The sequence below is a fragment of the Tupaia chinensis genome, unplaced genomic scaffold, assembly GCF_000334495.1.
Source record: "Tupaia chinensis unplaced genomic scaffold, TupChi_1.0 Scaffold000545_1, whole genome shotgun sequence".
NCBI lineage: Eukaryota > Metazoa > Chordata > Mammalia > Scandentia > Tupaiidae > Tupaia > Tupaia belangeri.
This window is the reverse complement of record NW_006160057.1, coordinates 2804619-2815869: the sequence shown is the minus strand read 5'-3', so window position 1 is coordinate 2815869 and position 11251 is coordinate 2804619.

The following is an 11251-nucleotide window of genomic DNA, read 5'->3' as shown; positions in this document are numbered from 1 at the left end:
ATCAGCTAACTCGTACGCCCTCTCCAAAGGGGTCTGGGCCCACCTCAAGTCTGTCCTTCCTTAGGTGCTCTCTCGCAGCCCCAGCAGGAGAGTGTCCTCATATCTTATAGTTGTGCTTTTACTAATTAGTACTTTTTTCTTCTTTTTTTTTTTTTCTTGGAGAGGTTTTTGCTATAAGGCACATGCGCTCGCCAGAAAGACAGAGACAGAGAGACAGAAAGGGAGAAATCAACTCCCGGGGGAGGGCCACACTGCAGTCCCTTCTCCTCCATTCTCTTCTCGGGATCTTGGGCACACACACACACACGCGTGCCCGGCATGAGTTTAAACCATCGGATCCAGGACTCGAACCACAGTCGACTACATGGGAGTCCAGCAACATACCCATTATGCCAACTGCTGGTCCCAGTAATTCTTTTTTTTAAAGTTTTTTGTTTGTTTTTGGGGGCCATAGGGCACGTGCCCTTGCCAGAGAGAGAGACAGAGACAGTGAGAGGTAAAGGGAGAAATCACTCCCCAGGGGGATGGCCATGCCATAATCCCTTCTCCTCCACTCTCCTCCTGGGATTTGAGGCACAAATGCACATGTGCCTGGTGTGATTTTCAAGCTATCATGTCTGGGACTCTACTAGTGGTTGGCCATGTGGGAGCCCAGCACCTTAACCACCATGCCACCTATTGCCCCCTCACTACTAATTTTTTTTTTTTTTTTGGAGAGATTTTCACTGTAGGGTGCGTGCGCTCGCCAGACAGACAGAGACATAGAGACAGAAAGCGAGAAATCACCTCTCAGGGGGTATGGTCACGCGGCAATCCCTTCTCCTCCATTCTCCTCTCGGGATCTTGGGCACGCACGCACACGCGCCCGGCGTGAGTTTTAAGCCACCAGGTCCAGGACGTGAACCGCGGTCGACTACATGGGAGTCCAGCGACATAGCCATTACGCTAACTGCTGGTTCCCACTACTAATTTTTTAAATTCAACTTCCTATGCTTAATTTGCTGTGTGGTTTTTAATCTGCTGATTGGACCTGGTCTTCCACAGAACTTTGAAGCCAGACTAGGTAGATTCTACAACTTATTATTGTGCAACCTTGGGAAAGTGACTTCACTCCTTTGTGCCTCAGTCTCCTCATCTGTAAAATGAACTTAATGGTAATACTACTTATTTTATAGGGTTGTTTATAGGATTAATTGAATATAGGTATATAAACCACTTAAAGTAATTGCTAGCACATAATAATAAACATTAGCAGGCCAGCAGATGGAGTAGCAGTTATGTCACTAGACTTTCACATGGCTGACCACGGTTCAAGTCTCGAAGCTGGTGGCTTAAAAATCTTGCCAGACACATGTGTGTGTGTGTCCAGGATTCTGGGAGAATGGAGGAGAAGGGATTGCAGTGTGGCCATCCTTCCAGGGAGGGTAATTTCTCACTTTCCTTCTCACTGTCTCTGCCTTTCTCTCTCTCCAGTGAGTGCAATGGCCTAAGACAAAAACCTCTTTAAAAAAATAGGGGGCCAGCAGGTGGCATGCTGGTTGAGGTGCTGAACACTCCCACATGGCTGGCCATAGTTCGAGTCCTGGACCTGGTGGCTTGCTTTCTCACTTTCCCCCTCTCTGTCTCTGTCTCTCTCTGCTTAAGTTAAAATAAACAAATGAATAAAAAAAATCATTTTTTAAAAATAGGGAAAAAATAAACATTCACAACTATGATTTTGATATAATTTCACTTCATTACACCTGTCACTGAGCGTCTTCTTATTCCTTAGAACTCCAAGCCATGTGGCCAGCAGGTGACGTAGTGGTTAAGGTGTTGGACTCCCACATGGCTGACTGTGGTTCAAGTCCTGGACCTGGTGGCTTGCTCTCTTACTCGTCCTCCCTCTCTCTCTCTCTCTCTCTCTCTCTCTCTCTCTCTCTCTCTCTGTGTGTGTGTGTGTGTGTGTCTGTCTGTCTGTCTCGCTGGTCAAATTGAAGAATAATAATAAATAAATTTAATGTAATTTAATTTTAAAAACTCTAAGCCTTTGCATAAGTATATATAACCTGTCTGATATGCTCATTCACCCTCTTTATTTGTAGCTTTTCTCAAAAATTGTTGCCTTCTGCAGCTTTTCTGTTGTTTTTGTTTTTAGGGTTTTTTTTTGCTATAGAGGCAATGGGCTCGCCAGAGAGACAGAGGGGGGGGGGATAGTGAGAAATTAGCCCCCAGGGAGTACAGCCACACCACAATCCCTTCTCCTCTATTATCCTCTCAGGATTTTGGACATGCATGCACACGTGCCCAGTGTGTTTTTCAAGCCACCCAGGTCTGAGACTCAATCATGGGCAGCCATGTAGAATTCAGCCACTTAACCACCATGCCACTTGCTGGCCCCTACGGCTTTGTTTCTTTCTGTTCTGTCACAACTGTTTATTCATATGTCTCTAAAAGCAGTACCACGCTCAGTGAGTCAGCCCTCCAGCTCCATCCCTCCATGGCATGTCTTGCTGTGGGGGGAAGAACAAGTGTAATAGCGCTTACATCAGAAAGCCTCACTCAGGCCAGCCAGTGGCATGGTGGTGGAAGCGACTGGATCCCAGATGGCCAACCACACAGTTCAAGTCCTCGCCCCAGCGGTTTAAAAGACATGCTGGGGGCGGGGGGGGGGGCAGCAAGTGGCATGGTGGTTAAGGGTGCCGGACTCCCACATGGAGTCCCAGACCTGGCTTGCTTCCTCTCTCTCCCTCTCTCTCTCTTTCTCTCATTCTGTTCCTCTCTGATCAAATTAAAAATAAATAAAGTTAAATAAAATAATTCTTTAAAAAGAAAAGAAAAGACGTGCTGGGCACGTGTGAATGCATGCCCAAAATCTCAAAAAGAGGGAGACAGAGAAGAAGGGATTGTGGCAGCTTCCCCATGGAGGGTGCTTTCTACATCCCTTTGGGTCATTCCCTCTGTCTCTCTCTGGCAAGCTCACATGCCCTCCAGCAATAAAATAACAATAATAATGACCTGATTATTAACTGAATGAGGATAATAATACTAGTGCACCTACCTAGTGAAAGGTAAGCTACTCCGTACAAAACCCTTATATTGCCTGGTTCAACCTAAGTACTGTCAAAGATAATACAGTTGGACGTTAGTTAAAGATGTGAGAAGAGATTTTACTCAGGAACTATCTAGCTGAGCTCCATTTTAATTTGAATAGAGGTGATTTGGCCGTCTCAAGGCAAATGAGGGAGGAGGAAGGGCAGGGGCTCGGAGGAGTCAGAGAAGTGAAAGTGACAAGGGTTAGTCAGTGTAAACAGTATGATTAAACCCGCTGTGAGCGCTGGCCGGCAGTTATCTAAGTTAGGGTTCTGTCCCCTCGCAGAGACTGGGAAACAGGGGCTTTGTCCTTCCTGATGATTACATTTCAGAAGAATGGCTTTCAAGTCCTAGAGAAACTTGTGAGTTATAAGGGATACATATTTACAATTCTAAAACCTTTGTAGTCAATGCTTTAAGATAGGGAGGTCAGAGATCTGCCATCAGGTGTTGGCAAGAACAAATAGCAACATTTCCTGGCAGCGTTGAGCTTTCTCAGGCAGGCATTTTAATGGGGGCTGAGATCCTGCTGCAGACACAGCCTTAGGCCGTGAGAGAAACCATGTTAAGTTTGATCGAGTCCCTTGGTGCCGGGATTGGAAGATGTGCGCATCGTGGAGTCTTCAACACCGTTTTACACAGGGTACTGTTTTGCAGCTTTGCTTATTATCATGATTTTGCAGTTAATGATTATCATCATCCAGTATCTCTGGGAGCAGATGGAATATGCATTGTGACTGGCATAAACCCTGGTTGGGTGAATAAAATGTTTTATCAGTTGGGATACGGGTGAGAATGCTGTGACAAAGAAACCCCAAAATGCAGTGACTTGACTTGAGACAAAACGCATTTCCCATGTAACAGCCTGAGCATAAACATTCCAGAGCTGATATGGTGTCTCTACAGCCTGCTACCCAGGCTCCTCGTGTTTTGCTAGACAGCTCTTATCTGGAGTTTCCTGCTGGTCTGCATGGCTGAAGATGGCTTGTCACCTTATCTGTGAGTGATTGCGTTCTGTCTAGCAAAACCAGGAAAAGGGAGTATTGGAAGGTTCAAAGACAAATCTGCACGCTGGACACATTATTTTTGCTCACATCCCAGTGACCAAAAGATATTCATGGCCATGTTCAAGTAGAAGGGAGATGAGGAAGCATAGGGTTTCTTCTGGACAGCCCAACTAACATCCTGATGGACCCAGGAAAAACGGGGGTAGTGAATATGGAGAGGCAGCCCGCAGGGTTTGCCACGCCGTGCTTTCTTGATGCTTCTAAACTTTCTCCTATAAGCAGGAATTACTTTTTAAACCGAAACAAAAATAGATAATAGAAAAAGACATGTGATCCTATACTGAAGATATAAAAAGGGATATCATTTCAGAGGAGTAGGAGGTGCTAAGAATCAGATTCTGAACTAAAAACTCCAATGATCTGGATAAGGAAGAAATAAAACATACACCCGACAAAGACAATATGAACTGAAGTTAGGATGTTAAAAGGCAGGGGTTTCGGGACCAGCAGTTAGCGTAATGGCTATGTCGCTGGACTCCCACGTAGTCGACTGTGGTTCGCGTCCCGGACCCGGTGGCTTAAAACTCAGGTCAGGAGTGTGTGCGCGCGTGACCAAGATCCCCAGAGGAGAATGGAGGAGAAGGGATTGCGGTGTGGCCATCCCCCACAGGGGGAGGGGGTGATTTCTCTTGTTTTCTGTCTCTCTATCTCTCTCTGTCTTTCTGGCGAGCGCATGTGCCCTATAGCAAAAACCTCTCAAAAAAATAAAAAAAAAGGCAGGGTTTTCAAGGAAGTACATATAAGAAAGGAAACTGCAAGAAAGACCTCAGACATGTAAGGAGAAAGTCAAGAAGTCTGTAGCCCACTCTACAGTGAGCTTTAATAACAAAAGGGGCTTTTTTTTTTTAACGTATTATGTGTTTGGAATGTTTTATCTTAAGAGCTGGAAGAAAAAGAGATAATCCCATTGCTTGGGACAATATGGTATGAGGTGATCTGACACCGAAAGAAATCAGAAATATCCAGTGCCTATTTCGCTTGCATTTTTTTCTGTACTAGAAAAATGATCTTTAAGCTGTAAAGAGTGATTGCAGTAAGAGGTAGTCACAGGCTACATCACATGCCATGACAGAAAGTGCTATTTCCTTAAATGGGTTTAAAATCTCCGGAGCCAGTGATGTCACAGAATACCGAGAGAGCTTTACATTATGCCTCCAAAGCCTCTCTTACGGACGCTTGAGAGAATATGGTAGACGAGAGGACATGAAGTAAATCTGAATACTTGCTGCCTTGAATTTCATAGGAGGAAACATGCATGTTTCCCAGAAGCTACACCCAGTTGAGATTGATGTCTATTCCCAGGATTATTTTGTGACTATACAATAAAATGACTGGCATACATCTTTAGGAGGTTAATGATTTTTTTTTGAGGGATTAATTGATTGTTAGGATAGGATGACGGCACAGAGTATAGTAAAAATTCGTTGTTGATTCCAACGAAGCAATCGGCCTGCTTCTATCAGTCATCGCCATTCAGTTCGGAGTGAAAGCAGAGAGGCCGTTTATTGCCTCGCCTGACAGGATGGACACTGAAGTGGCTCTCAAAGGCAAAAGATGAGCTGCAGAGACTGAGATCTCAAGGGCCACTTCCGCTTCCACTTTCTCACCTCCTCTCAATCTGCTCAGTGCTTGGATGGCCACGGACAGTCCCACAGTCGTGTATTCCAGACTCAGCACCCCCAGTGGAAGGAGGGAGCTTTCTCTTTCTTTCTTTTCTTTTAATCCTCACAGCAATTACCCAGAATGACCTGTCCCTTTATTTTTTTACAATTCTATATTGTTTGGATTTTTTGAAAGGTTTTTGGCACAGGATGCATGAGCTCATTGGAGAGAGACAAAGAGAGACAGAGAGAGGGAAAGTGAGATGTCACCCCTCCACACACACACCCAGGGGGGATGGCCATGCCACAATCTCTTCTCTATTATCCTCCTGGGATTTGGGGCATACACTCACACATGCCTGGCATGAGTTTCAAGCTGCCAGGTCTGGGATAAGAACCATGGCTGGGGGCCGGCAAGTGGCATGGTGGTTAAAGGCGCTGGACTCCCACATGGCTGACCACAGTTCAAGTCTCAGACCTGGTGGTTTGCTTTCTCACTTCCTCTCTCTCTGTCTCTCTTTGATCAAACTGGAAAACAATAATGATAATAATAATAAATAAAGTTAAAGAAAAATAATTCTTTATATATTAAAAAAAAAAAGAACCATGGCTGGACATGTGGGAGTCCAGCACCTCAACTACCATGCCACCTGCTGGCCCCACTGCTTGGATTTTTTATATGCATTACTTCATAGCATGAAACTTTCAAAATAAAACGCTTGTGAAAAGTCAAACTTGTGGCCAGCGGGTGGTGTGGTGCTTGAGGCTCTTGGACTCCCACATGGCTGACAGTGGTTTGAGTCCTGGACCTGATGGCTTGCTTTCACACTACCGCCACCCCATCTTTCTCTGGCCAAATTAAAAATGATAATAATAAATACAATTAAATAAATAATTTTTTAAAAATGAAACTTACAGGGATAGCCAGTAATCAGGTGATTAAGGCAGTTAGATCTCTCATGGCTGACTGTGTGGTTCGAGTCCAAGACCTGCTAGCTTGAGAAACATGCCAAGAGCTTGTGTATGCAAAATCCCTAAAAGAGGGAGAAATGGAGAAGGGATGGTGGGTGACCATTCCCCATATGGGAATGCACTCCTTCCAGTGAGTGCATGTGCCCTCTAGAATATTAAAAAAAGAAAAAGATCGTTCTTTTATTTTTAAGTACTAGAGGTCATGAACACCTGCATAGGCAAGAGAAAGAGAGAGGGAGAGAACCCCCAATGCGGCCCAGTCATACCCCAACCCCTTTCCATCTTTCCATCCTGCCAGGGTTTGAAGCATGCATGCACAGTCAGGGGTGTGTTTCTCAAACCTCCACGGCCAGGATTCAAACTTCAGGTGTCCATGTGGGATCCAGCTCCCCGTGCACAAGACTTCGCCACTACACACAGAACCAAGCCCATGCTCTCTTTCTCCCCTAGTCCTCCGACTTCCAGATCTGAAAGGAGTGTCTGTCTCACATGGCCTCCCAAGGTTAGTTTTGTTGGTGGTTATTCTAGGAAACCTCTGGTGAAATTCCTCTTACTGACCTGAAGCCTCTATACCAGTTGATGTTCTTGATTACAAACAATAAAAACATGTCTGGCTAACTTTCTGGCTAATTAAAGAAGCAAATTGTTTATGGTAAAGATGGGGAGAGCGGGGACCAGCAACTGGCATAATGGCTATGTCACTGGATTCCCATGTAGTTGACTGTGGTTCAAGTCCCGGACCCGATGGCTTAAACGCACGCCAGAGTCATGTGCGTGTGTACCCAAGATCCTGAAAGGAGAATGGAGAAGAAGGGATTGCAGTGCAACCTCCATCCCCAGGGGGTGATTTCTCAAAAAAAAAAAAAAAAAAAAAAAAAAAAAGAGCAGAAATTGGGCATGTCGTAAAGGGAAGCAAACAGGGCCCAAGTTACACTGAGATAATCTGCAAGATTCTGCACATATGTGATTAAAATGCCACCACCACTGCCACTGCCTCCATACCCTCTGCTCAGGCACCACTAAGGATCTTCATCCCTGCATCTGTAGGTCACTCCTTTAAGAGGCAACACATGTCCCGGGTGGGAGGAGCCCGTGGCTGGGCCAGGGTCCCAGGCCTGAACCCCTATGGCCGAGCTTGCAGGGAAATGAAGTATAATGCCCCCATAGGATTTCCACACAAGGAGGCTGGGCTCTGCCTAACCCAAACCCACCTAAAGAGAAAACCTCCCAGGACCAGCAGATGGCATGGTGATTAAAGTACTAGACACCCATGTGGCCAACTGCAGTTCAAATCCCGGGCCTGGCAGCTTACTTTTTCTCTCTCTTTCTCTCTCTCCTGAGTGCATGTGCCCTGCAACAAAATTTAAAAAAATAATAATAATATAATGATAAATAAAATGAAATGCACAATTCTTTTTTTTTTTTTAATTAGAAAAAAGAGAGAGAAAATCTCCCTAAAGCACAGCTGTCTGAATGCAGAGCAGGTAAATCCTGGCAACTATCTATGTGACACCCCTACACACCTCCATGAGGGTCACGAGTTTTCCTTGTTTGTAGGAAACCCATGAGATGAACTGTGGAATTTAGGGAAGGTCACATTTATAACATTCTGAAAGAAACCCTTGTCCTGATGGACATTTACTTTCTACCTTGGTTACCAAAGAACAGAAAGGGACCTGCGTGTGACCTCATCCCAGTGAGGTAATGGAATTATGATTAGCCCTTACCTCAACCTCCTTCCTCTCACACGTGAAGCTAGAACACTCAGACCTTTTACAAAGCAGTTGGAGGTGGTAGGCAAGAACCACAATTTCTGCTGCCTTTTCTTCTCCTAAACCAAGTCCCCCTCATCTAGAACAACTAAGACCAGAAAAGGAGAGAAATCTCACCAACAGGAGGCCATCCCTAGACCAGTGATATTCAGGGCTTTCATACATACCAAATATATAACAAACCAATATCTGACAAATTACCACAAATTAGGTGGCTGAAAAAATAAAAAAAGGATCAGCCCTATGGCCTAGTGGTTAAGGGAGCTGGATCCCACATGACTCACTGCAGTTCGAATTCTGGATCTGATGGCTTAAAAAATATACCAGGGGTGTGTGCGCGCCTGTGCCCCAAACTCTGAAAGGATGAAGAAATGGAGGAGAAGGAATTGTGGCTGACGCTTTTTTTCTTTCTCTATCTCTGGCTAGCACACCCACCCTCTGGCAAAACAAATAAACAAAAGAACTCCTCCCCTATTAAAAAAAAAAAAAAAACTAAAAACCTCCTTATTATGCTCAAGATAACTACACCATCTGCTCAAGCCTACCTTCTAATCTCAAGATATACTGTTCTATCAATCAATTCTTTGTTCACTACATTCCAGCACAGTGGGACACAAACCATCCTGTGGATAAGACTCACCCAGACACTAGAGAAATATTCAAGTTTTCAGGCCCTGTCACACAGCCATGAAATCAGGCTTTCCAGGGGAGGTGCCTGAAGCTGTTACAGTATGTTTCAGAAGCTTCCTTGGAAAATGTTACTATGTTTGAAGTTCTGGAAACATTTTAAGCTGTTCTGGCCCTCCTACCTCAGAGTTTTTGCACCAGTGCCTCCCATTGCCTGGAAAACCCTGCCAGTTTTTTTCTTTTCTTTTTTTTTTGGATGGCCATTCCTTCTCACATTTCCTGTGTCAACTAAAAGGTCTGGGCTGGGTTGTCCCCTCGGTGCAGTGGATAAATGGGCAAGGCATTGGGAGCCACATCCCACAGGGACAACCACGGTTGGAATCCTGGTTCCAGAGGCCTGAAAAACACAACAGGTCCATGTGTGTGCATGCCCTAAATCCTGAAAGAACAGAGAAATGGGGGAGAAAGGATAGTGGCATGACCATGCCACGTTGGGGAGGGGGGTGTTCTCTCTCTCTCACTCATACCCTGTGGCAATTAAAATGAAAAAAGAAAAGAAAAACCAAGAATAGGTAAAGTAATGGGACCAGCAGGTGGCATGGTGGTTAAGACGCTGGATACTCCCACATGGCTGACCATAGCTTCTGGACCTGGAAGCTTGCTTTCTTACACACACTCTCTCTCTGTCTCTCTCTGGTCAAATTAAAATAAATTAATGAATAAATAAAATGAACAAAATTAAAAAATAAGTAAATTAATAAAAAGGAATTGAGATTTCTCAGTAGACTTTACAAAGTAAATAACTAAAACATCACTTCTTCAGAGACCTTTCAAGTCCACACTATCTATTGCTCTTTTTCCTAGTCACTCCCTATCAGAAGACCCTGTTTTATTTTCTCTATACCACATGCTATATTCACTGACAACTCCTTGACCCCACCCCATCCCCAGAATGAAAACTCTGAGGTATGAGGGGTTTTATTTACGGTATATGCTTTCTCTCCAACACCTGAAACTATGCTTGGAATTGGATGGGGGCCCAATAAAATGTTTCTGAATAAAACAAGATGGCATTTTTAAGTCAAATAACAGTAAACTATGCTATGTTAAATATTGTCATTTCTTCTCTCATTTATAATGGCTGAGTAATTATTTTAAGCTTTTTCCTTTTGCCAAAGTAATAGTCATGAAACAAATCAGAAAAATTGAGGAAAGCATAAAGAAAACTATAGGGCCAGTTGGTAGCATGTTGGTTAGGGCAGCTGGATCCCACATGGCTGAACTGTGTGGTTCAAGTCCCAGACCATGCAGCTTGAAAACCATGCTGGGTGTATGTGCATCGGTGCCCAAAATCCCAAAAGAAGAATGGAGAAGGGATTGTGGCATGGCCATCCCCTTAGGGGATGCTTTCTCTCTCTGTCTCTCCCTGGTCAGCACACACACTCTATAGCAAAAGTTAAAAAAAAAAAAAAAAGAAAGAAAGAAAAGAAAACTACACAAAAAACCATATCATCATACAGAAATTTAACTTGTTAATATTTTGGTGTAGTGTCTTCTGGGCTTTTTCGATGCAAATATACACATATACTACTTTTTTTTAAAACAAAGATGGAATTATATGGTACCTATTTATTTCCAGTTTCTTTCTCTTTTTTAAAAAATGTTTTACTATAGGGTGCGTGTACTCACTGGAGAGACAGAGCGAGACAGAGACATAGAAAGCGAGAAACCACCCTCCCCCTGGGGGGGCGGGTATGGCCACATTGCAATCCCTTCTCTTCCATTCTGCTCTTGGGATCTTGGGCACACACGTACACGCCCCCAGCGTGTTTCAAGCAGCCAGTCTGGGACTTGAACCACAGTCAGCCATGTGGGAGTCCAGCACCTTAACCACTACACCACCTACTGACCCCCCCTTTCAGTTTCTTAACAAGTTAAAATGTATTTTGCACAATTTTCTATATAATTATATTAACATAGTTACATCATTTTTTTTTTTTGAGAGGTTTTTGCTATAGGGCGCATGTGTTCGCCAGACAGAAGAGAGAGACAGAGAGATAGAAAGTGAGAAATCACCCCCCAGGGAGGATGGCCATGCCTCAATCCCTTCTCCTCCATTCTCCTCTTGGGATCTTGGGCA